This window comes from Zingiber officinale, chromosome 9A, assembly GCF_018446385.1.
Source record: "Zingiber officinale cultivar Zhangliang chromosome 9A, Zo_v1.1, whole genome shotgun sequence".
NCBI lineage: Eukaryota > Viridiplantae > Streptophyta > Magnoliopsida > Zingiberales > Zingiberaceae > Zingiber > Zingiber officinale.
Window position 1 is genome coordinate 39,667,723 of NC_056002.1, and position 23,802 is coordinate 39,691,524.

General features: G+C 39.7%; 1 non-coding gene across 1 annotated transcript; it reads left to right on the top strand.

Annotated features, from left to right (window-relative positions):
- The first annotated feature begins 5,302 nt into the window (after positions 1–5,302).
- Positions 5,303–5,408, top strand: LOC122022018. Its single transcript, XR_006122768.1, has one exon. It is a non-coding gene; the product is annotated as a small nucleolar RNA R71 (small nucleolar RNA).
- The last annotated feature ends 18,394 nt before the right edge of the window (positions 5,409–23,802 follow it).

The window sequence follows — 23,802 nt, forward strand, 5'->3', positions numbered from 1 at the left end:
GATCCACGGATCGATCCGGCCATTCTGGGAACCCCCAATCGATCCATCGATCGATTGGGACCTGATCGATCCACGGATCGATCCGACCATTGAATGTCCGGATCGATCCATCGATCGATCCAAAGACTTGATTTTGTCCAAAACCAAGTCCCAAACCTCCCAAACCAACATCCGGTCAACCTTGACCTATTGGTATGTCATGCCTAGCATCTAGTCACTCCCTTGACCTGCTAGGACTCCCTTACCAAGTGTCCGGTCAATCCCTTTGACCCACTTGGACTTTTCTCTGTGCCAAGTATCCGGTCAATCCCTTTGACCTACTTGGTCTTTTCTTTCATGCCAAGTATCCAGTCAATCCTTTGACCTACTTGGACTTCCCAGCACCAGATGTCCGATCATCCTTGATCCATCTGGATTTTCCCTTGCCTGGCTTCACTCACCAGGACTTTCACCTAGCTTCACTCACTAGGGTTTTCTATCTGCCTAGCTTCACTCACTAGGACTTTCACCTGGCTTCACTCACCAGGACTTTTCTTCTGCCTGGCTTCACTCACCAGGACTTTCATACTGCCTAGCTTCACTCACTAGGTCTTTCATTTTGCCTAACATCCTAGTTAGGACTTCCCAGTCAAGTATCCAGTCAACCTTGACCTACTTGACTCTTCTTCAATCAATATCTTATTGTCAAACATCTAAACCCAAACCAAGACTCAGCTTGGTTACCCAGGTCAACCTTGACCTGAGGGATATTGCACCAACACTAGAAACCGAGAAGGAAGGCTGCTCGAGGAGAAGGTCAGAACTTGGGTTCGGGTGAGCTGTTACTCTCCGCAAGTGTACGGAAATGTCGCAAGTAATATAAAAGATTATCGTATCCACAGGGACTGGAATAAGCACTAGAAATGTCTCAATGCGAATTAGCTAAACAACTATCCAATCGTTTCAAAAGCAAAGTAAAGGTAAACAAATCTAATATTAAAGATCAACAAACAAGAGTTTAGAGTTTTGGGTTATGATAAAGGAAGATTCTAGGAGTTTCGGTTTCTTTGTAAGATTTCTTGAATGTAAATGGTTCACCAATTCTTATCCCTCAATTGCCAAACATGTAGAAAGTTATCGGTTCCCTCTTGCAATAGACAACCGGCTAAGGACTGAGAAATGTATCTAAATAGGATTAATTAGACATGAACCTATGTTGTCCTTACACAGAAGTGCACCTATTACTATGCCTTCCTCGGATATCAACGTAGAAGCCCACGACTCATTAATCTATCAAGATACAAGAAGCTAATCATAAAATCCATCCTACTCTCTTGAATATCCCTATTTCCTCTTCAAGATTATCTCTCAAACGTCCTTACACCTGCTTGCACCTGTCACGTGGATCCCTCGGATGATCGAGTGAAAGTTTATCTTTACAAAGTCCATAAGAAATCCAAACAATCAATCAAGAATGAGAATTAAGCACAAATCACCATCAATCATTCAAGATCTAATTGATACAAGCAAGATAATGTCATTGAAACAAGAAAATGACAAATCCATAAGAGATTACATCAATCCATCATACAAATACTCCCTTAATCCTAGAATACAAGATCTACTCCATGAATCGAGGAAGAAAATCCGAAGAAATAGAGATTACAAGCTTTCCTTGAATCCCCAATCCAAGAAAACAAAAAGAGGGGGAAAGAGAAAACTTATCTACGAAGAAGCCTTGTCTTCGGATCCAATCCTCGCTCCGGAGTCGAAATCGTCGAGATCTCCCTTAGAATCGCCCAGAAATCCTCCCAAGAATGGGAGGAAACCACCAAATCTTGCTTTCTCCCAAAGGGGAGAGATCCCTTTCAATTCATGAAGAAGGGTTTAAATAGAGGAGGAATCGGCGCCACACGGCCCGTGACACTACTGCGTGAGATTCACACCGACCATGTCCATTCCCTCTCGCCAAGGCTGCACTGCAGTGTGACTCCACACGCCGTAACCCTTCGCTCTCGAATGCTACACGGCTGTGGTGCACACTACCACACCGCTTGATCTCTCGGAAGTCTCACACCTGTAGATCCACACGCCTGTAAGGCTTCCGCCGTTGGCTTCATCTGACACGACCGTGCGAGGTTCACACGGCCATGTCATCTTCCTCTTCTGTTGGTGCCAAACTCCACACGCCCGAGCTCCATACCAGGTGGTCGTGTGAGGCACAGTGCCTTCTCCCTTCGCTTCCTCGAATGCCCAAAGATGTAGATTCTTCACCAAATCATCTCCTGTGTACAGAAAATGCACAAAAAGCAGATCTCCGAACCAAAAGAGTAAATATGCTAAAAGGAAAGCTGGAAGTATAAAAATGCATAGATCAAGCATGCTCAAAGTATGTAAATGTGCGTAAAAACATGCATAAAAGAGTATATAATCTTCGCACATCACACCCCTAGACTTAAACCTTTGCTTGTCCTCAAGCAAAATGTTGCGATCTAAATTCATATGTTCTACAACACATTCATAAAACCTAGTGCACTTTCCTAATTCTATCAAAAAGTTTCATTAACAAGCATGATCATGGAAACAAGTAAAGTATGGTTCAAGCATAAGAATCTTGTGCACAGTGTAAAAGTAACTCAACACCCTTCAAGTTTCAATCCATGTCCAAGTCAAGTCATCATCAAATTTGAATTCCTAATGTTTCCAGTGAAAGACAAGTAACCAGTGATAGGCACTTACTCATCATTCACTTGGTTCATATTTCTCAACTAACCCAAGGTCTCAAAGGTGTGCTCAATCTCAAGAGAAGCTAAGCAGTCATTTCCCCAGTAACCTAACTCGGTCTCAAAGGGGTGACTTGCTAGATTCTACTCATGACAACTGTTTTTTATATCCCTTATTTTTTTTTTTTATAAGTGTTTGCATTGTGCAAAACTTATTCACAAATGTACTTTTAGCACACATGTTGGGATATTTTGATTTTTCCAAATGAGCTTTAATGATTTGAGCCTCATCCAGTAACCAAAATGAAAGTTGAGAGATCACCATGGAAACCAAGTACTAAGCAAACAAGATGAATCATGACTATTTTAATGACATCAACTATTCAAGCATCAAGCACAAGTGTAGTGAAGATAAAATCCTTAAGGTTGAACCAAAACTAAAACTCATCACCATAAGATTCTTAGCTTATTAATGCTTCCCAAGATAGAAAAAAGAACTACACAAAGTTTACTAGTAGCATCATGCGAACTTCATGAATCAAGACAATAATCGTGCTAACATTTCACTTGAATCCAAGAAAGCATATAAGTGAAGATTTGATGTTCTCAAGATGTATGCCACAAAAAATCAAAACAAAATGCAAGACATAAGCAAAAACAAAAACAAACAAAGCAAATCAAATGCATCTAATGCATCCCCCCAGACTTAAATTTTTCATTGTCCCAATGAAAACTAAAAACAATGTGGAGGAGATTTTAAGAGAAGTTACCAAGTGATGAGCTCCAAATGGTTGACATTCATGTTTTTAAAGATACTCCTCCATCCAATACTCACATTCCTCCACAACTTTGAATTCTACAACAATAAGATAGACAAGAAAAATTAAGTAGAGGATACATGTTTATTATAAAGAGAGAACTAAAGACATAAAAGAAAATAAGGAAAATGAACTTGGGTTGCCTCCCAAGAAGCGCTTGTTTAAGGTCATTAGCTCGACCACCTCATTAGATTCATCTAAATCTTGCTCTTGGAGGGGTAAGATATTTTAGAACCCTCCTACCAAGGGCTCTTATTATGGAGGGAGCTTTCATCAAAGGAGCTACAAAGTAAAGTATAACTCTCTCCATCTTCGTCTTCTTGGAAATTTTTTCAGGTGGTCGAAGACGGTTCAGATTGAGCTTCCAATTATTGGCCCATGTGAAATCTGCACATCCAAAAGAAAAAAAAAATCTCCCACAAGCATATTATATAGTATAGAGCTAGAACCATATCAAGATAAGATGAATAAGTAATAAAAACTGAATCACATCCAACAAAGTCAATTATAGGTACCTCCATAAAGTTTTCCAAAAGATCACAAGAAATACTAACCTTACTTTGCTGAGAAATACCTGAAATTTCTAAACATGTAAATGTGACTTCCTCTGAATCAAATGATGGTTCTGGCTCTAGCTTAGGTGTTGATGATATCAATGATGGTGATTCTTGAGACTCTACTAGCTCTGTATAAGTCCCTACACATTGTTCCACAGCATGATCAATTCTTAGATCCTCTAAGGGTTGTCTTAACAAAGGTAGTGATCCTTGAGATGCTGCTTCCACAACACAGCTCCCTACACATTCTTCCATATCATCATTATCAACACATACATCAAAAAATAAACCAACATCTATGTCCTCAATAGGAGAATCAATAACAAGAGGATCAATAACTTCACTTGCAGTTTTAAGTTGATCTACCACATCACATTCATCATCTGAAAATTCAATGTCACTATAACACCTTATAAAATTTTGAGGTAGATCTGAAAACTTATTTACCACTACATTATCAATAAAATCCTCATCTGAAAAATCTTCATCTTCATATATATTTAAAAATCTACACTCAACCATATTAGTGTCACAGGATTTGCCGAAGTCTTTATTTTCATTTACCCCCACTAACCTTTGTGGAAAAGGAACCCTTAGTGAAGGTCCCAGGAAAGACTGAACTCCCTTTTTCCCGAATTCCCTTTGAGCTTTTGGAGGAGGTCCAACTTGCTTATCTAATGTTGGTATGATTAATCGTTGAGGGAAAGGTACTTCTGGCCTTTGGGAACTTCCTAGATAAATGGAATTGAGTTCTTGTGATCTTCTATTATTCTTCTCCTCAATTCTAAACATGTCATTCTTCAGAAGTTCTTCATGATTTTTGCCACTTCTCAACCCCACATCATCACACTTTTCATTGGATCTTGACTGTGTAGGAGGGGGATCTTCTATAAACCATTTTGAAACAATACTATCAAGCTTTGCCCCCAAATGTTTGAACTCCTCACTCTGTGACTTGTGAATTTCAACATTTTTAGGTGGTTGAATTTCATTTTGTTTGACAGGCTCTCTTACATTTATGGCTTGCACTTCTTGAATATCTGAGGGAAATTCCATCCAACTTTTGTTCGACCATTCATGGAGGTTCAATGTCACTTGATCAATTAACGAATAAGCTTCATCTACACTTTTGTCCATAAAAGAACCTCCAGCTGATGAATCCAATAAAGTCTTGTCTGAGAAAGAAATTCCCCCATAGAATATGTGCAAAATCAACCATTTTTCAAAACCATGATGAGGGCACTGTCTTTGAAGACTCTTGAATCTATCCCATGCTTCAAATAATGATTCTCCATATACTTGAGCAAAATTTGTTATGCAATTCCTCATATGCACTGTTCTACTTGGAGGAAAAAAATGATTCAAAAATTGCTTCTCCAATTGTTCCCAACTTGTGATGCTTTGAGGACAGAGAGAATATAGCCAAGTCCTTGCTTTATCCTTGATACTGAAAGGAAATGTCATCAATCGAACTGCATTTGCTGATACTCCTTCGCATTTCACCAAATCACAAATCTCTAAAAATGTTTCAAGATGCAGATAAGGACTTTCTGATACTTCTCCTCCAAATTTGTGACCTTGTATCATGAAAATTATCTCTGGGTCTAGTTGGAAACTTTCTGCTTCAATTTGAGGTTGCACAATGGGAGATAAAAATCTTGCAGAAAAGGGTGTAGAAAAATTTCTCATGGGCCTGCTTGACATGTTAGTGCTCATGGATATTCAAGAAGAAAAAGAAAATTATCAAGAATCAAAAACAAGAAATAAAATGCAATATGAAAAGCAAGAAAGCAAATGCAGAATTTAAATTGCAAGAAAGAAAGTGCATAATGAAAACAAGAAAGAAAAGATAAAAGGAAAAAGAAAAATATCTAGAATAATTCATATGCTAAAAATTGCAAGATATGTTTACAAAAGAAAATAAGAAAGAAACTAGATCAAAAGAGAAAACAGAGAAAAGTTAGATTAGAGTGCTAGAAATCAAGAATGCAAAGTTAGAATTAGAATTAGAATTGCAACAAAAAGAATTGTCAAGAATGTTATTCAAGAAAAGAAAAGCTTATAGAAACAGGATTCTAAAGTTACAACTATGAAAATGTAAAGAAAGAAAGAAAAGTTATGTTTAGTCTAACTCAATTGATAATTCCTAATGTTATAGCGCAGTCCCCGCAACGACGCCAAAAACTTGTTACTCTAATGTCGCAAGTAATATAAAAGATTATCGTATCCACAGGGACTGGAATAAGCACTAGAAATGTCTCAATGCGAATTAGCTAAACAACTATCCAATCGTTTCAAAAGCAAAGTAAAGGTAAACAAATCTAATATTAAAGATCAACAAACAAGAGTTTAGAGTTTTGGGTTATGATAAAGGAAGATTCTAGGAGTTTCAGTTTCTTTGTAAGATTTCTTGAATGTAAATGGTTCACCAATTCTTATCCCTCAATTGCCAAACATGTAGAAAGTTGTCGGTTCCCTCTTGCAATAGACAACCGGCTAAGGACTGAGAAATATATCTAAATAGGATTAATTAGACATGAACCTATGTTGTCCTTACACAGAAATGCACCTATTACTATGCCTTCCTCGGATATCAACGTAGAAGCCCACGACTCATTAATCTATCAAGATACAAGAAGCTAATCATAAAATCCATCCTACTCTCTTGAATATCCCTAATTCCTCTTCAAGATTATCTCTCAAACGTCCTTACACGGGCTTGCACCTGTCACGTGGATCCCTCGGATGATCGAGTGAGAGTTTATCTTTACAAAGTCCATGAGAAATCCAAACAATCAATCAAGAATGAGAATTAAGCACAAATCACCATCAATCATTCAAGATCTAATTGATACAAGCAAGATAATGTCATTGAAACAAGAAAATGGCAAATCCATAAGAGATTACATCAATCCATCATACAAATACTCCCTTAATCCTAGAATACAAGATCTACTCCATGAATCGAGGAAGAAAATCCGAAGAAATAGAGATTACAAGCTTTCCTTGAATCCCCAATCCAAGAAAACAAGAAGAGGGGAAAGAGAAAACTTATCTACGAAGAAGCCTTGCCTTCGGATCTGCTCCGGAGTCGAAATCGTCGAGATCTCCCTTAGAATCGCCGAAATCCTCCCAAGAATGGGAGGAAACCACCAAATCTTGCTTTCTCCCAAAGGGGAGAGATCCCTTCAATTCATGAAGAAGGGTTTAAATAGAGGAGGGAATCGGGCGCCACACGGCCCGTGACACGGCCGTGTGAGATTCACACGGCCATGTCCAGTTCCCTCTCTGCCAAAGCTGCACGGCAGTGTGACTCACACGGCCGGGACCCTTCTGTTCTCTGTGCACACGGTCACAGCCTGCTTGATCTCTGGAAGTCTCACACGGCCGTGTAGATCCACACGGCCCTGTAAGGCTTCTGCTCTGGTTGGCTTCAAATCTTGACACGGTCGTGCGAGGTTCACACGGCCATGTCATCTTCCTCTTCTGTTGGTGCCAAACTCCACACGGCCCGAGCTCCATACCAGTGCAGGGCCGTGTGAGGCACACGGTCTGGTGCCTTCTCCCTTCGTTTCCTCCAATGCATGCCCAAAGATGTAGATTCTTCACCAAATCGACTCCTGTGTACAGAAAATGCACAAAAAGCAGATCTCCAAACCAAAAGAGTAAATATGCTAAAAGGAAAGCTGGAAGTATAAAAATGCATAGATCAAGCATGCTCAAAGTATGTAAATGTGCGTAAAAACATGCATAAAAGAGTATAGAACTTGGGTTCGGGTGAGCCCTATTCCGGATGGCCGAGATCACCCAAGCTAGCGGAGCTGGAGCGAAAGACCCGGACCGAGACGAGCTGAACCGGAGCAGAGGTCTCGGACCGAGAAAAGTCAACTCTGTTGACTTTCCTGGTCCGAGCGCCCGGAACCATTCCAAGCGCCCAGACCAATCCGGGGCGCCCTTAACCACTCCGGGCGCCCGAATCCGAATTTTGACCAGGATCGCATCAAACGCGATATGATCGTTGGGGGATAAAATTTTATCCCCCCAGGGCGCCCGGAACCCCTTCGGGGCGCCTCGACCAGTGCTATAAATATAGCACTGATCTGCACAATTAAATCAACTCACTTGTAATCAGTTTTCTCTGTGCTTTCATTTTTGTTCTTTTTATTTGTGCTGTCAATGCTGTAAAGAGGCTACTCCGTCCGAAGGAGATCATCAGATAGTGCGCTTACTTTCCTTGGATTAGCAATCCCCTGATTGCAAACCAAGTAAATCTCTTGTTTCTGATCTTTTCATTTAGTCTCTTCTTTTTATTATTACAAGTGTCTGTTAATTAGTTGAATATCCGAGAAAGGTTTTTGGTTTAATTTTTTTTAAGGCAATTCACCCCTCCCCTCTTGCCGGCCTCCAAAGGGACCAACATATACGTCTCCTCACAAGGAGCGGTGAACCCTTTGTGGGCTATCCAAACACCTTCGGGCACTTCAAGTTATACTCAATCATCCTAGGTCCACACCTCAATGAAATACTTGCTTAAGATGTCAAAGTATAAGTCTCCATGACCAAGATGACTTGTATACCTCAAGTCGAAGGAAACTTGCACTCATGCCGTAGTAAGAACTTCATAGACATATCTATATATATGTAGAGAACCATATGAAGTCTTACAGCAAGTCACTTCAATGAACTAGTTACCATCACCAGTATCCACGTTTAACTCTCGACATCCCAATGTCTCCATCCAGTGAGAAAATAACTACTTAGCCGAACCGAGGAGTATAACCCGTACGGGTCTTATAGAATTGATGATGTCCGAATACATCAATTCGACGACTAGAAAAATTTTAATATATTCATAATTACACATGTAAAGATAATCACTAGTTGCGATTCAATAACAAATTCTCTCATGCTATGAATTATATTACGGGCATTCAGTAAATGATTTTAAGACAATCAAACATATAATATGCACTCAAATAGTGAATCTATACTTATCAAAAAAATCGTAAGGCGATTGCCTTAGGACATCCCTCAAATTCTAACACTCCCACTTGGCCTAAAGCCAATCGCCACGGTGTCCTAAATCGTAAGCACAGACATGACTCTCAAACTTAATTTATGGTAGAGCCTTTGTCAAAGGATCCGCTAGATTCCTTTTAGTTGGAATTTTCTCGAGTTTTATTTCTTTCCTACTAACAATCTCCCTAATCAGATGATAACGACGAAGAACATGTTTTGATTGCTAATGAGACCTTGATTCCTTTGTTTGCTCAATGGTTCCAATGTTGTCACAGTAAATAGGTAATGCTTCAACAATGGATGGAACCACTCCAAGTTCAGTAACGAATTTCTTGATCCAACCCGCTTCCTTTGCTGCTTCTGAAGCTGCAATATATTTCGCCTTACAGGTAGAATCTGCAATAATGTATTGCTTGGAACTTTTCCAACTAACTGCACCTTTATTAATATGAATAAGAATCCAGACTGGAACTTGGAGTCATCCTTGTCTGTCTGAAAACTAGCATCTGTATATTCGCGTATGGTTATATCACCATCTCCATAAATTAAGAATATATCCTTAGTTCTTCTTAAGTACTTAAGGATCATCTTGGCAGCCACCCAATGATCCATTCCTGGATCAGACTGGTATTTGCTCGTAACACTCAGAGCATATGATACATCAGGTTTTGTACATAACATAGCATACATGATAGATCCTATTGCAGACGCATAAGATATCTTATCTATGCAAATCCTCTCATCTTCTGTGCGTGGGCACATAGACTTCGAAAGTTGAATTCTATACCTCATAGGTATGAAACCTTTCTTGGATTCAGACATGCTAAATCATTTTAGCACTCTATCTATATATGTCAACTGTGAAAGACCAAGCAACCTTTTCGATATATCTCTATAGATTTTCATCCCGAGGATGTAAGTTGCTTCTCCCATTTCTTTCATGGAGAACATATTGGACAACCAAACTTTAACTGATTGTAGAACTGGTACATCATTTCCTATAAGCAATATGCCATCAATATATAATATTAGAAATATGACTACACTTCCACTAACCTTTTGATACACATAAGGTTCATCTCGATTTTGTGAGAAATCAAACTATTTGATCGCCTCATCAAAATGGATATTCGAACTCTTGGATACTTGCTTTAGTCCATAAATATACCGTTGAAGCTTGCATACTTTATTTTTATTGACAGATGTGAAGCCTTCGGGCTGTGTCATATACACATCCTCGAGCATATTTCCATTAAAGAAAGTTGTTTTCACATCCATCTACAATATCTCATAATCATGATGAGCTGATGATATGGTTAGAAGTATCCGAATGGATTTAAGCATGACCACAGGTGAGAATGTTTCGTCCTAGTCAATGTCTTACTTTTGACGATAGCTTTTCGCTACCAATCTTGCCTTGTAGGTAATAATATTACCATCCATGTCAATTTTCTTCTTGAAAATTCATATGCACCCTATAGACGTAATGCCTTCAGGTGGGTCCACCAAGTTCCAAACTTAATTTTCGTACATAGAATCCATTTCTGACTTCATGGTTGTAAGCCACTTGTCCTTTTCTGAACTATTCAGAGCATCTTCATAATCAGTAGGTTCCTCATCCTCAATGAGTAACACATCATTCAATTCTCTTACAAGAGATCTATATCTCTCAGGAATATTGCGTATCCTACCTGATCTACGAGGAGGTTGTATCATAATCGGTTGTGGTTCTTAACTAGGCATCTCATTAGTATTTATTAGAGTCTCTTGAACTTCATCAAGTTTAACCATACTCCCACTTGTTTCCTACAAGAGAAATTCTTTCTCTAGGAAGGTAGCATGCCTTGAAACAAACACTTTTTATTCCAAGGGGTGATAGAATTGATAACCCTTAGTTTCCTTAGGGTATCCAATAAATAAACACTTATCAGACTTGGCGTCCAACTTGTCTGATATAGTTCTCTTCACATAAGCAGGACATCCCCATATCTTCAAATAAGATATAACGGGTTTCTTACTAGTCCCTACCTCATATGGAGTAGTTGAGATTGCCTTTGTCGAGACTTTGTTTAGCAAGTAAATAGCTATCATAAGTGCATAACCCCAAAAGATCTTGGGAAGATCTGCATGATCCATCATTAATCTAACCATGTCTAACAAGGTTCGATTATACCTTTTCAATACACCATTATATTGTGGTGTATAAGGCGGAGTCCATTGAGACAATATATCATTGTCCCTTAAATAATCTAGAAATTCTTGGCTTAAATATTCACCACCTCGATTAGATCGAAGTATCTTAATATTTTTACCAAGTTGTTTCTCTACTTCACTTCTGAATTCTTTAAACTTTTCAAAGGCTTCAGACTTGTGCTTCATTAGATACACATACCCATAATGAGAGTGATCATCAATGAAAGTAATGAAGTAGTTATAACCTTCTAATGCATGAGCTGTCATTGGTCCACATACATTGGTATGTACGAGCCCAAGTAACTCATCAACTCGTTCACCCTTTCGAGAAAAAAGTAACTTTGTCATCTAGCCTTTTAAACATGAATCACATGTATAAAATGTATCTAATTCAAATGATTTGAGGACTGTAATCTTTTATAATTTGGACATGCGTTTCTTGCTTAGATGGTCAAGGCAACAATGCCACGAGTAAGAGGTTAATTGGTTATCTATTCGGGTGCGTTTATTGCTCTTTTCGATATTGAGTACATCACTAGATATATCTGACGCGTAGATGCTATTGCATAAAGTTCTAGTGCCATAAAGAACGCCATTTAAGGTTATACAATTGTTATTAAAAGTTAAATGGAAACTTTTTCTATTTAAGCAAAAAATAGAAACAATGTTCTTTATTAATGTTGGAACAAAATAACAATTATCTAGTTCTAAGACAAGTCCACTAGGAAGCTTTAACAAGTATGTTTCGATGGCAACTGTAGCAACCTTTGCTCTATTCCCAACTGGTAGACTTGACGAGTCTTCTGTGATTCTTTAGCCCTTGTATGTCATTACATATATGTGAGTTACACAGTATCCAATATCTAAATGTTCGAGGAAATATCATGGCAATTAATAACGAAAATACCTGAAGAGGATGGGGCATTGGATGCCTTATTCTTCATGGACTCAAGATAGATCTTGCATTTTCTTCACCAGTGTCCCATCTTGCCACAATGATGGCATGGGCCCTTTTATGTCGATTCTACTGTCTTGGCATTTTTGCTCTTCCCTTTAGCATGATGTTTTGACTTTCTCTTAAAACCTTTCTTGGAGGAGTCTACTAACATCGCAGTTTTCTGTTCACCCTTAACAGAATGCTCCATAGTCTTGAGCATATTTATCATCTTGGGGATGGTCGATTCCAAATTATTCATCCGATAGTTCATCACAAATTGTGAATGACTTTTCTGTAAACTATGTAGAATTAATTCAATACATAACTCATGATCCATCGTAAAACTGAGTGATGCTAAACGCTCTATGTAGCTGTTCATATTTAATACGTATTGTACTATAGACGAACCCTCCTGCATCTTTGAGCAAAAGAGAAGCTTGGAGACCTCGAACCTTTTGAATCTAGCTTTCTCATCAAATAGCTCATGAAGATGATAGACAATATCATAAGCATCCAAATGCTCATGTTCTTTCTGTAATTCAGGAGTTATAACAGCTAGCATGATGCAACTAGCAAGTAAAGAATTATCCTTATGTTTCTGAAAGGCCAACAGTTGGTCTGTAGTTGCATTGACATCATGACTGATGGGAAGAGGCTGATCAAGGATATAAGATAGCTTCTCAGTTTTGAGAACAATTCTCAAATTTGAAACTGGTCCACGAAGTTCGGCCCAGCTAGTTTGTTCGAGTACAAAATTGAACGTAGATTAATAGAAGTCATAATTAAATGATTAGCCTAGAAATACAAAAATGAGAATATATAAAAGGCATGATTTTATTTATGTAAACAATTTACATAAAACCCCACTTATTTATCAAATTTTAATACCCTTATTTTAAATTCGGAAGATGGTAGGTTTTCTCCAAGTGAGTTGATATCCACCATAGACAAGAATAACCTTGACTTTGGCCAACAAGCTATTCTTAGCTATAGCGGTAGATAACATAGTTACTGATTGCATATCACTTATATGCAACTATCACATTAAGTTAGTAACTAATTGATTTTTGCATAAACATCGGGTTGTTAACACATTAACAAGTATACATCAAATGCACATCACCCAACTTCACCTCTATCCACATTGATCATGACTTTGACACAACAAATCAACGCTTTAAGTTAAAAACCAAACCGTTAATCATGAGATTACATCTCTATGGTTTGAACATGTTTAATTTTAAGTTGAGCTTGACTTCAACCAACAACTCAAACAAGAACTTAAACTTTGGTTCTTACCATATTAACGAAAGGTGTAGATTTTAATATTGAGTAAGGGATTTAGGTCTCATCTACATCATGCAAAATTTTATCTACATGACAGTACACGCATGACATAAATGATGACATGACACGTCACTGTTAGAATCTTCGGACGCGGCTAGAGAGGGGGGGTGTGAATAGCCGACCCCAAATTCATGTTTCTTCCTACAATTTTAGTTAGCGCAGCGGAAATAAAAGATAGAAACGAAACAGGAGAATATCAAACCTCAAACGCGACGATATAACGAGGTTCGGAGATGATACTCCTACTCCTCGGCGTGTCCGTAAGGTGGACGAATCCTATCAATCCGTCGGTGGATGAGACCCCGGAAAACCGGCTAATAAAACCTCCTTCTGGGTGGAGAAACCTCGCCACAATCTCTCTTGCAACAGCAAGATCGGAGTACAAAGATAAAGCAAGAAGCCAAGAACAATATGAATGTAAAAACACTAGTTTGCTTGCCTTCTCGTCGACTGGTGATGAAGAAACCACTTCACGGATGCCAACAACAGCAGCAACTGATCAGTTGGAGTCCAGCCGAGGGAAGCTCACACGAAACTTCAGCAGTGGAGAGCTCAACAAAGCTCAGATCGCAGGAGCAAGAAGAAGTCCACTCTTTTTATTTTTTCTCTTCTTGTTTTCTCTTTTTTTCTTGTAGAGGCCCTCGACCTCGTTATATAACCTGAACCTGCGAAAAAGACAGAAATCTAGCCGTTGTGTCTCAACGGCTAGGCCTGGACCGATCAGGCTCCACCCTGATCGATCCAGGATGGCTCTGATCGGTCAGGGGACCGATCAGGCCCTAGGATGATCGGTCCCCAGACCGATCCCAACTCTCACAGAGAGTTGGTTACAGAGCCCTGATCGGTCTGTGGACCGATCAGGCCATAGGTGGATCGGTCCACAGACCGATCCCTCCTATTCCTTCTCCCAATCTGTTTGGTTACTGATCGGTCACCAGACCGATCAGATGACCCACAGTGAGAATCAGTGTATCACTGGATCGGTCAGCAGACCGATCCAGATACCCATAGTATCACTGGATCGGTCAGCAGACCGATCCAATTTCCCAGCCTTAAACCCTAAAGCCTTCCTGATCTAGAGAACGAGCTACCGAGCCCTCTCTGACCTAGTCCGGAGAACGAGCTACCGAGCCCTCTCCGACTTCCACGCCCGGTCCAGAGAACGAGCTACCGAGCCCTCTCTGACCTAGTCCGGAGAACGAGCTACCGAGCCCTCTCCGACTTCCACGTCCGGTCCAGAGAACGAGCTACCGAGCCCTCTCTGACCTAGTCCGGAGAACGAGCTACCGAGCCCTCTCCGACTTCCACGTCCGGTCCAGAGAACGAGCTACCGAGCCCTCTCTGACCTAGTCCGGAGAACGAGCTACTGAGCCCTCTCCGACTTCCACGTCCGGTCCAGAGAACGAGCTACCGAGCCCTCTCTGACCTAGTCCAAAGAACGAGCTACCGAGCCCTCTCCAACTTCGTCCGGTCCATAGAACGAGCTACGGAGCCCTCTCTGACCTAGTCCGGAGAATGAGCTACCGAGCCCTCTCCAACTCCATCCAGTCCAGAGAACGAGCTACCGAGCCCTCTCCGACCTCCCATGCCAAGCTTCCATACTTGGACTTTTCCCTGTGCCCAGCTCCCTGCTTGGACTTTTCCCGTGCCAAGCTCCCTGCTTGGACTTTTCCGTGCCAAGTCTCCATACTTGGACTTTTCCCGTGCCAAGTCTCCATACTTGGACTTTTCCCGAATCAGGTGAACTCAAGTCAGGTCAACCAGGTCAACCTTGACCAAAGGTTGCACCCACAATCCCCCAAGTTCCTATTCTTGTCAAACATTAAAATATAACTTCTCCATTTTTGTCAAACATCAAAATATACCTCGAGTCAGGTCAACTCGAGTCGGGTCACCCAGGTCAACCTTGACCTAAGGTTGCACCAACAATCTTCCCCTTTTTGATGTTTGACAAAAATCATAATCAAGTTAGGTTAACCTGATAACCTAACTTAGGTTTTCCAATAGTTCTCCAATGTTCTTCCTTGAACATTCTCTGAACATTCTCCTCAAACTCCAATGTTCTTCCTTGAACATTTTCTGGACATTCTCCCCCTTTTTGACACACATCAAAAAGAGTGAATCAAGGTCAAGAGTTTCTTCCTAATGAAAGTTCCATACCTTTCATTGAAACCCTTAATTTCCCCCTTGATACTAAAATCAACAATCAACTTAGTGATAATCTCATATCACTCATCCTCAGAAATCTTGACGAGTAAAAGCTCCCCCTAAAAGTCAACTCTCCCTTGACCAATAGGTAAAACTCCCTCTAAAGGTCAACTCCTCCTTGACCATTGCACCAACAATGTCTTGGAGAGTTTCAACCCTTTAGAAATCTAAAACACCAACTTCCACAGCTGAAATTTTCAAACAACAGTCGAAAATCAGTATTTTGGCACGCTCTGATCGGTCACCAGACCGATCAGGACTCCAGTGGATCGGTCACCAGACCGATCCACACTGCCCTGGATCGGTCCAGTGACCGATCCAGACTTCCCTGGATCGATCAGAATCTTCTCTGATCGGTCCACAATTCTCTGATAAGAATTTCTAATTTTTCTCCCGAAATTCAGAAACCCCTAAAAAATTACAGAAAATTCCAAAAATTGTAAAATTTTGAGGATACATTCCTCATAACATATATTATCATGGAAAAATAGTTTTCTATGAAAATAACTCCCATTTTTTAATCTTGATACAAAGTTCGAAAGACTTTGAAATAACTCAAGATTAATCCATCTTTGTATCAACTTGCTCAATGATGAATGCTATCACTAGAAAAGCTTCATCAAGGTTTTTCAAATCAATTTTGAAATGATCTTAAACCATTCAATTTAGGACCACAATCTTAGGGCTAAATGTACATGACTTGTACACAAGTTTTTCCTATGATCCTCAAATTCGAATTAGGCTCATCTAGGTACAAGAACTATGCACCTTGATCCTAACTCATAATCCTAATATCTCACACACATCTAAGGTGTATCAAACACATCCAAGTCAATTTTGATGTGAGATATGGGTTTAGGTCATCTTAAGCTAAGTTCTCATGCATTTTCTAAACAACAATTTGATCTCCATATCAAATTGTGTTTCTATCCTTAAATCAAATTAATTGATCATAAATGCAAGAGATGATGACATGGCATAAAATAATATTATAAGTGAAAACATGTGCCAATGTCATGATGTCATGTCATCAAGTATGAAACTTAAATAAGGCATGACATATAACTAACCTAAGCATTATCGTGATATTTCAAATGATAATAAAATAAATATGATGTCATGACATGGCATATGGCAAACAATGTATGGCAAATAACATATAAAGGTACAGAAAATACCTAATTCTAGCCTTAGTTGCCATTTTTGATAATTTTGATCATTTTACCATAAATTCTATATTCCTAAGTGTAATAGACCTAAAATCATATACTAAATATTTTTAGATCACTATGTGCCAATTAGATTGACCCTAGAAAACTCCTCAAATGTGGTTGGCACATCCTAATCACCTTAGGAATAATTTTTAATTTCATTTTCAAGGCTTGATTACACCTTGAAAATTCCTAAAATGTCACCTTTTGCCATGAGTAGGTTAACTACCTATCCAATTAAGGTTGACACACCCTAAACCATCTAGCGCGAAGGAATCACGCTCCTAGGAACCCAATACCTATTTGAGCTCATTGGGTTCACTAAATATTCACTAGGGATGACTTCCCTAACAACCCTCCTAATGACCCTCCTAGGCTTTAAAGCCTTGGTCATTTGGGACTCATCAAGATCAACTCTAGGGGTGACTCCCCTTGTGACCTTGGTGATGGTCTTCTTAGCCTTAGGTCTTGTTCCATAATCGAATGGAATATTATGATAAGCGGGCTTAACCACTTGAGACTTAGGTTTGTGATCCAAACATCTCATGTCCTTGGGCTTTGATTTTTGACCCTTAAACCCTAGAGTTGACTTCTCCAAATTCTTAATAGCCTTTTCTAAAGTGTCAAGTCTTGACCTCAAGACTTGATTTTTCCTTCTTTAATACCTCAAGCTTTAATTTTCCATTTTTCTTTAAGGTATTCCTAGGCATATGTCTAGTTGTTTTGGGATTCCTATCTAGGTTTTCCTTAGCCTTAGATGAGTTAATTCTAGGGTTGGCATTTCTAGTATTGTCCTTCTCTAGGCTAACATGTTTGGCACCTAAGCACATGTATCGGTTTCTATGGTTATCATGCTTATCATTATTGACAATTGCAATAAAACTACTAGCATGTGTCTTATTAGAATTGCAAGAATGTGCCTTAAAGGATACCTTAGGGTTTGCCTTAGCTCCCCCCATAGATGTGCTTGGTCTCTTGTCCTTATGAGGTTGCCTCCCCCTTGGACATTGACTCCTATAATGTCCCCTTTGCTTGTATTGGAAGCACACCACGTGCTCCTTGCCCTTGCGTATCGGGACTCCGGCTTCCTTGATTTTTAGTGCCGGTGGAGTCTTCCTAATCCTCTTTGGACATTTACTTTTGTAATGCCCATATTCCCTACACTCAAAGCACATTATATGTAATTTACATGAAATTAAGTTGCTTGAGTTACCTAGGGTTGAGGATGGATATAAGCTCTCTCCTTCATCCCTTCCGGAGGTAGAGGCTTCTTCTTCTTGCTCCAGTCTTGAAGAAGAACTCTCCTCCTCTTCTTTCTTAGATGTTGAGTAGCCCTCAACTTCTAATTCCATACCTCCATGATGTGAGTTACTTGGCTCACTTGACTCCTCTTCATGACTTGAATTGGAGCTCTCCTCATGGAACTTAGCCAAGTTGTTCCACAACTCCTTGGCATTGTTGTATCCACCTATCTTACACAAGATATCATTGGGTAATTAAAATTCAAAGATTTTCGTTACCTCGTCGTTGATTATGGATTGGTGGATTTGTTCCTTCGTCCACTTCTTCTTCTCGAGAGGTTCTCCTTCTTTATCCACCGGAGGAATAAAACCTACTTGTACACAATTCCAATTTACTAGGTTAGTCATAAGAAAATACTTCATTTTTACCTTCCAATACGCGAAGTTGTCGCGATCGTAGAAGGGTGGAATCGTGACGTCTTCTCCAAGTTGATCCATTCTCTAGCTCGTGCTCCCCCGGGTGTTAATCTGACGAAGAGCGACCTCGCTCTGATACCACTTGTTAGAATCTTCGGACACGGCTAGAGAGGGGGGTGTGAATAGCCGACCCCAAATTCACGTTTCTTCCTACAATTTTAGTTAGCGCAGCGGAAATAAAAGATAGAAACGAAACAGGAGAATATCAAACCTCAAACGCGACGATATAACGAGGTTCGGAGATGATACTCCTACTCCTCGGCGTGTCCGTAAGGTGGACGAATCCTATCAATCCGTCGGTGGATGAGACCCCGGAAAATCGCTAATAAAAACTCCTTCTGGGTGGAGAAACCTCGCCACAATCTCTCTTGCAACAGCAAGATCGGAGTACAAAGATAAAGCAAGAAGCCAAGAACAATATGAATGTAAAAACACTAGTTTGCTTGCCTTCTCGTCGACTGGTGATGAAGCAACCACTTCACGGATGCCAACAACAGCAGCAACTGATCAGTTGGAGTCCAGCCGAGGGAAGCTCACACGAAGCTTCAGTAGTGGAGAGCTCAACAAAGCTCAGATCGCAGGAGCAAGAAGAAGTCCACTCTTTTCTTTTTTCTCTTCTTGTTTTCTCTTTTTTTCTTGTAGAGGCCCTCGACCTCGTTATAAAACCTGAACCTGCGAAGAAGACAGAAATCTAGTCGTTGTGTCTCAACGGCTAGGCCTGGACCGATCAGGCTCCACCCTGATCGATCCAGGATGGCTCTGATCGGTCAGGGGACCGATCAGGCCCTAGGCTGATCGGTCCCCAGACCGATCCCAACTCTCACAGAGAGTTGGTTGCAGAGCCCTGATCGGTCTGTGGACCGATCAGGCCATAGGTGGATCGGTCCACAGACCGATCCCTCCTATTCCTTCTCCCAATCTGTTTGGTTACTGATCGGTCACCAGACCGATCAAATGACCCACAGTGAGAATCAGTGTATCACTGGATTGGTCAGCAGACCGATCCAGATACCCATAGTATCACTGGATCGGTCAGCAGACCGATCCAATTTCCCAACCTTAAACCCTAAAGCCTTCCTGATCTAGAGAACGAGCTACCGAGCCCTCTCTGACCTAGTCCGGAGAACGAGCTACCGAGCCCTCTCCGACTTCCACGTCCGGTCCAGAGAACGAGCTACCGAGCCCTCTCTAACCTAGTCCGGAGAACGAGCTACCGAGCCCTCTCCGACTTCCACGTCCAATCCAGAGAATGAGCTACCGAGCCCTCTCTGACCTCGTCCGGAGAACGAGCTACCAAGCCCTCTCCGACTTCCACGTCCGGTCCAGAGAACGAGCTACCGAGCCCTCTCTGACCTAGTCCGGAGAACGAGCTACCGAGCCCTCTCCGACTTCCACGTCCGGTCCAGAGAACAAGCTACCGAGCCCTCTCTGACCTATTCCAGAGAACGAGCTACCGAGCCCTCTCCAACTTCGTCCGGTCCAGAGAACGAGCTACCGAGCCCTCTCTGACCTAGTCCGGAGAACGAGCTACCGAGCCCTCTCCGACCTAGTCCAGAGAACGAGCTACCGAGCCCTCTCTGACCTAGTCCAGAGAACGAGCTACCGAGCCCTCTCCAACTTCGTCCGGTCCAGAGAACGAGCTACCGAGCCCTCTCTGACCTAGTCCGGAGAACGAGCTACCGAGCCCTCTCCGACTCCATCCAGTCCAGAGAATGAGCTACCGAGCCCTCTCCGACCTCCCATGCCAAGCTTCCATACTTGGACTTTTCCCCGTGCGCAGCTCCCTGCTTGGACTTTTCCCGTGCCAAGCTCCCTGCTTGGACTTTTCCGTGCCAAGTCTCCATACTTGGACTTTTCCCATGCCAAGCTCCCTGCTTGGACCTTTCCATGCCAAGTCTCCATACTTGGACTTTTCCCGAATCAGGTCAACTCAAGTCGGGTCCACCAGGTCAACCTTGACCAAAGGTTGCACCCACAATCCCCCAAGTTCCTATTCTTGTCAAACATCAAAATATAACTTCTCCATTCTCGTCAAACATTAAAATATACCTCGAGTCAGGTCAACTCGAGTCAGTTCACCCAGGTCAACCTTGACCTAAGGTTGCACCAACAGTCACATGCATGACATAAATGATGACGTGATACATCACACGCATGGTATAGCATGACACATCATATATATGGTAAAATCTAATCACATTACACGCATGGTAAAATCTAATCATGTCATAATTAACATTAATGACTATTTAAATAATTCATAAGATAAAATATGTGAACTTTTATATTTTTGAATTACCTCCCACTATTGTTGATATTTCCATCACCCTCTAAGAGAAACGGAAAATCATATTTCCTTAGTGAGTACATGGAGCCCAATTAGTCAATTGTGATCCCTAAATGATATCAGTCGATTATACTTCCCAAAAGGTAGAACTCAATTATATCATATGTAACTTCTATGTATTTTGTCTCATGTTTGATAAGGGACTAATAATATGACGTCGATTATCTTTGCGTGTCAAGCAGGCCAATCAATGTTAGATTGAAATGGACGGTCACCATGCATTCCCTCAATGTTATGAGTTGAAGGCATGGGAATTCCACCCAATCCACATCACTTATGTTAGTGGAAGACACAATTTTCCGGTGTCCAAGCCTCCCCAATGATATAAGCCAGACACTGACCACGAGTAGTGTTCATCATGCAACCACCCACGAGTAGTGTTCATCATGCAACCACCGTTGATGGAAAGTAGTGAAAATAAACTCTTTTAATTTTCCTTGTATGTCTTCATCTAAATTTTGAATCATATTCAAAATGAGGGATTTTAATTTAAACATTTATCTCATTACTTTGTAGATATGTTTTATGTATGTTTATCGAATTTATGCAACTATGCTATAAAAAAAATATGTACGCATATGTTACTATATATCAAATATATCATAATCACATAATCATATTTTAAGGATGAAAAATCAGTGAAAGCATTGAATCAACCTTTTACATTGTATGTATAATATAAAATATTTTATATTAGTTAATAAACAATTAATTAATTCAATTGGTGCCCTTTTTAATTCTTTAATTGATGGCAGCATTATCAAATAAATTGATAAATCAATTTATTTATAATCACTTTTATCAGAAATAATTAAAATCTCATCTTAATTATTCTTTTTTATAAGAAAATAATTTTGATCATAGGTAAAATTATATTTTACCATTCTGATATAATTTTCTTACACTATCAAAAATAATTAATCAACATATATACATTTGTTTCAAAACTCCATAAGACAAATATGAAATCGGGCTCTGATACCACTATTAGTGCCTAATTTAAAAATTCGGGTATCATGTTTTTATACTCCTATACGCAGTGGAAATTTAAAATTTATTTTATGATTTAACAATTAAATCAAAGGAGTGTTCATATAGATTTTTAAAAAATAAATATGAGCTTGATCTTTAATCTAAGTATGCATTACAATCAAATTATTAAAGTAAGATTCTTAAAGCATAACAAAGATAAACTATCACGTGAATAATTCATCTACTATTAATTCAATCCTATTATTTAGACATGAAAAAAAACTATCTAAGTTAAGAATACGAGATCATTTAAGTATAATCTAAATAAAACTATTAATACATGCATCAATATATAAATGAATCAAAACATAAGGGAAACATATCTTCCAAACAACCTTTATTTGGAGATGACTCTAACTATTTTGGGTTTAGCGAAATAGCTCTTCTTTGTATGTCTTGAACTTGTGCTTTCTCCGTCTAACCCGGTCCATGATCGGAGTCTCCTTTCCAACATCACACAAGAGATCAAGTATCATTTTTCGTCAAGACTATTGCAAAGATGAGACTCTTTTGATGGAAGATAAGGAAGAAGATTAGGGAAGGGGCTGTCGAATTCTTCAAGAAAAGGAGTAGACTACCAAAAACTCTAAGGGAGAAGAGGAATAGATTTTCTACATAATTTTTTCTAAGGAGGGCTACTTATTACTCTCTAATGGGAAGATCAAGAGCTTGTCTTCTCAACTTCTCTAAAGGAAGATCAAGAGGTTATCTTCTCAACTTTTCTAAAGGAAATAATGAGAGGTGGCTACCATAAACTCGAATTGGTTGGTTTTCTTGTTTGAAAGACTGCTGGAGGTTTAAGGCTGCTGTTTGAGCCTCTGGAGATGATGAAATCTATTGGTGTTGGGTTTAAGTCTTCAATGATGAAGTTGTTCTCTCAAAGCTTCGTATACTGATAAAGCAATAATATGCATTTATTGTTTTCGTATGAGTTAAAAGACAATTCTAGGCATCTGAATTTTTAAATCCAGCTTCTTGGAACATGGCATTACACCTTATACTTTAGAGTTTGAGAGAATGCGCCTGCATTTTTCAGAAGTTTGAAATCTGAATCACTTATTCATGGTGATTCTGTACAAATACAAGTTGAGAACCCCATTTTAATTCATAAAGAAGCAAATGGAAATCATTTGGTTATGGTTCTTTATTGACATATTTTTATTATTGGTTTCTTTTGGTGTTATTCATACTCTTAATTTTTTTTGGATGGAATATGGTAGAGTATATTTTCTGGTGGAGATTTTATGCTTCAAGACTATATATTTTATTGTGATACTCTCAAGGAAATGATGAAAAGTATTTTCTTCTGATATGGGTTTCTGAATTATGGGTTTCTGTTTGTTGATATGGAGTTTTTGTTATGGATATTTCATGGGAACCCTCAAGGGTGCATATCTAGCTTTTGAAGAAGTTAATGAAGAATTTTGGTGCTGTTGTGTGGAATATCTTCTTCTGGTGGAGATTATTTTTTCTTGTGGAACTTTTGGTGCAAGCTGAATTTGCTGTTGGTTTTTCTTATGGTGCATCTTTTTCTTGTGTTACTTGTGGAGATTTGTTAAATGGAGCTGATGTAGTTCTATTTGTGTTATTGGTACCTATTTTCTTTTGGTGCTAAATATGGGAGCTGGTGATTTTTGATGGGTATATTTTCCTTATATATGGTGAAAGCTTACGGATGAAGAAGCTTGTTTGGTGTTTGGATGTATATTCTAT